The sequence below is a fragment of the Elephantulus edwardii genome, unplaced genomic scaffold (assembly GCF_000299155.1).
Source record: "Elephantulus edwardii isolate Elephantulus edwardi_28Jun2011 unplaced genomic scaffold, EleEdw1.0 scaffold00117, whole genome shotgun sequence".
NCBI classification, from domain to species: domain Eukaryota; kingdom Metazoa; phylum Chordata; class Mammalia; order Macroscelidea; family Macroscelididae; genus Elephantulus; species Elephantulus edwardii.
In genome coordinates, this window is record NW_006399867.1 from 5,293,033 (window position 1) to 5,297,422 (window position 4,390).

Below are 4,390 nucleotides of genomic sequence, written 5' to 3' on the forward strand. Positions count from 1 at the left end.
ACCCTCCATGAGGTGGATTGATTCAGTGACTGGGGTAATCAGGATGGGAGTGTCAGAGACAGTGCGATTGGCACAGGACAGAGCAGAGTTTGGGGCTGTTGTACATAGAGTTGCTATGAATCACAAGCTACTCGACAGCACATAACAACAACAACCACTCGTTTACTTACAAAGTTCATATGCATTGTTTTTCACACCAGATATTCCCCATTTCCTTTACGCACCCCTTCCTCCACCCATCAAATTGTGCGACCCTATAATTACCACCCCCCCAACTCTTGCCCATCCATAGCATTTCTGAAGTTGGGGGATTTTTTGTCTGTTTGTTTGTTTTAAAGTAGATTGCCTGACATTTCTTCCAAGAAGCTTCTGGCTGGGCATGAACCACCAACCTTCCAATTACCATCTGAAAGTATATTTTTTCTCTCTCTTTAGTTTTAATTTTTACATGTTTTTAAAAAGTAAAAGTAAAGACAGATTTATTAGAAAGTTACATCTTGAAAAAGACAGACCTCCCTCCTTGAAAGGAAATAGGGAGGAAAGGCCTTTTACCTCTGTTTTTGCCACCCATAAAAGTAAGGACTTGTAGTTGGTGTTGTTTACTGTTGTATGTTATTATGTGCCATTGAGTCACCTGCAACTTATAGTGACCATATGTACAACAGCTCTGAACCCTGCTCTATCTTAAGCCAGTTTCATTGTCTCTGACACACCTACCCCATTACCCCAGTCACTGTGTCAATCCATCCCATCCAGGGTCTTCTTCTGCGCTGTCCCTCCACCCTTCCAAACATGATGTCCTTCTCCAAGGACTGGTACCTCCTGACAACATGCTTAAATTATGTCAGACAGAGCTTCAAAACCCTGCCTCCAAAGAACAGCCTGCTTTCGCCCTAAGATCGACCTATTTGTTCTCTTAGCAGTCTGGTATATTTAATTCTCTTTTCCAGCACCACAGCTCAAAGGTATCAATTCTTCTTCTATAAGTGCCCAGATCTCTGATGTATAGCAAGTAATTACAAAGACTATGACCTGGATTAGGTACACCTTAGTCTCTAGACGTGACATAATTTCTCTTCAGTACTCTGGAGAGGTCCCTGACCCCCATGCAATTAATCTTTTGATTACTGCTATATGGTCTCTGTGAATTGCTGGCAAATGTGGAGCATTTGAGAAGGAAATTAATAAATAAGTGACTTATCCAATTGCACATGATAGAAAATGTACTTAATGCACACACATGTTTAGTGCAGGTTTGTTCACAATAGCAAGGAGTTGGAAACAACCTACGTGCCCATCAACAAACAAATGGATAGAGAAGCACACAATGGAATACTATGCTGCATTGAAAAAACTAGGAACTCATGCAATATTATTCAAAATGGTTGAGTCTGGAGGACATTATGCTGAGTGAAGTATCTCAGTCACAAAAGGACAAATACTGCATGGTGCCACTGTTGTAAAACAGGAATGACCTCGGGGTTGGAGGGAGACTGAGAAAGATGGGTTCAATAATGTATACTGCATTGAAACAGATGAAGGAGAAATCTCTTTAAAAGGGATATGTGATTAGGTATTTTTGTCATGACAGGAGTCCAGAGCGAAGGCTGCATGGTGGAGTGGACCTGGGGAAGGGATAGTAAAACAATGAAAGAATTTTTCTTTTACTTTTCAAAGACGGAAATGTATTAGGGGGGAGGGGTGGGCGGGGAGAAAAGTGTAACAATGAATGAATAGAAATCCAAAGTCTCTAAATTTTCATTGAAATTAATAATAAAAAAATTAAAGAAATAAAATGCACTTAAAAGGATAGCTATATTGGTCACTGTAAAGAGTAAGGTCTGGATGGGGACAGCATTTATGACCTTTACCACCTCCACAATGGGGAAATGTCCCCATCAACAACATCGAGGACACAAAATCACTTTTCGTGAGGTCAACATGTTCCCCAAGGTCCCATTCTTTCTATTCATACCAACACCAATCTTATCACTGTCCTGTATTCAAAATCTGATGTGATAGATCACAGACCACACAGAACCATATTGTTGTTGTTAGGTTCCATTAAGTTGAGTACAACCCATTGTGATCCTACAAACAACAGATCTGAGCCCTGGTCTGTCCTGTGCCATCCTCACATTTCCTGACACACTAGAGACCATTGCAGCAGTCCCTGGGTCAGGCCATCTGGTCAAAGGTTTTTCTTTCTTTTGCTGACCCTCTATCTTTCCAAGCATCATGTTCCTTTCCAAGGAATAGCTCCTCCTAGCAACGTGCCTGAAGTATGTGAGACAAAGCCTCATCATCTTTGCCTCCAGTGAGCACTCTGGCTGCTCTCTCTCCAAGACATATTTGTTTGTTCATTTAGAAGTTCATGAGATATTCAATACTCTTCTCCAACACCACAGCTCAAAGGCATAAATTCTTCTGTCATCCTTATTCATTGTCCAGCTCTCAGATAAGATACATAGCAAGTGATTGGAAAGACCATGGCCTGAATCATATGCACCTTAGTCCTCAATACTTTGCAGAAGTCCTTAACTACAGACTTTTCTAGTGCAGTACGTCTTCTGATTTTCTAACTGCTGGTACCAAGGGTGTTAATTGTGGATCCAAGTAAGATGTTATTGACGGTTTCAATCTTTTCTCCACTACCATGATGTTGCCTATTGGTCCAGTGGTAAGAATCTTATTTTTCTTGACACTGAGATGCAATTCATATTGAAGGCTATATCCTTTGATCTTCTGCAACAAGTGCTTCAAGTCCTCCTCACTTTTGGCGTGCAGGGTTGTATCATCTGCATAATGCAAGTTATTGATGAATCTCCCTCCAGTCCTGATGCCACATTTCCTCTTCATAGAGTCTAGCTTCTTAAATAATTTGCTCAGCACACAAGATTGAGTAGGTACTATATTAGAGAAGACACAAGGTATAATTCAAATTGGCAGCAAGATACAATCCATCAGTCAGAACAGCTTCCAAAATGTGCTCACAGGTTCCTCAGCCTTGAGCCTCAGGGCTTTAGGGTTGTGTTACACCGTTTTCAGTACTGCCAGTTACTGCTCTCCTTCTCCCTACTCCCAGTTGTCCAACACACTTGGGCAAAGTCTCTTAGTTCTGGTTCCATGGGGTAATAGACTCATGGTCTGCTCCACCTCATGTCACATCTCTGGTTCTCTGCTGTAGCTACTATGGCTGCTGCTCCCATAGGCCCTGGTCTGGCTGACCTCAGGCCTCAAAAGACATGTTACATTCTCTTACTTCTTCTTTATTCATGGTGAGGTTCTCCTATTGTGCCACTGAATCCAATCAATGTAATGGCAAGACTGGCAAATCCCCTTGTGGATAGGCTACCATGTGCCATTCACGTATTCCTGACCATCCACATGGCAAAATCAGTCAATGGCAAGGGAAACCATTATGAACAATATACCTCTAACACCATAGTCACTTTTTAATTCTTCTTCTTAGGTGCTATGAGTTCTGTTCCAACTTATAGGGATCCTATGTATCTTTGTACAACAGAGACATGCTAGTCTTTCACTCTCCTTACAATCACTGTTATAGTTTAGCTCTAGAAGCTTGGTGTTTGTTTCTCCTTCCTCCATTCTTTAGGATCTGTCATGTAGATAATCAATCCGCCTACCAATAGGGATCTTTTTGCTTCCTTTACTCTCTATCCTCTACTTATATACATTTCTCAAATGTTTTATCTACGTACATTGATTTCAGTTACAACTTTTATGTCAACCACCAAGAAGAATTTAGAAAACTCGTATGGAGATGGAAAGTCTGTGATATATCTTCAGAGTTTTCATTACCATTTTCTTTCTTCCCAGGATTTTAAGGTTCCCTCATTTTCTAGATTCTTTTCTGTTTAAACAACTTCCTTTAACCGCACTCTTGGCAACAGATGATCTTAGTTTACTTTTATCTGAAAAAATGCTTTCATTCCTAAAGAATATTTTCAGTGAACATAAAATTCTGGGAAGAAAGTTCTTGTCCTTTAACACTTGAAAAATGGTGTCACTTCTTTGTGGCCTCTATGATTCCTAATGAGAAAACTGCTGCCATTAGAATTGCTTGTCCCTATAGGAACTAACCAGTCCCTCCTTATAGAGGGATATCATGTTTGATAAAGTGGAGGGACAGCGCAAGAGAGACCCTTGATAAAATGAATTGACTCAGTGACTGGGGTAATGGGGGTAGGTGTGTCAGAGATAATGAAATTGGCTCAGGATGGAGCAGGGCTCAGAACTGTTGTATATAGGGTCACTATGAGTCAGAACTGACTCAATGGCACATAACAACAACATAGGAGCTAGGGTGGCCTAATTCTAAGAAGCTGCACTACAATCCTGAAGGTAGTTCAAATTTACCAGTTGCTGT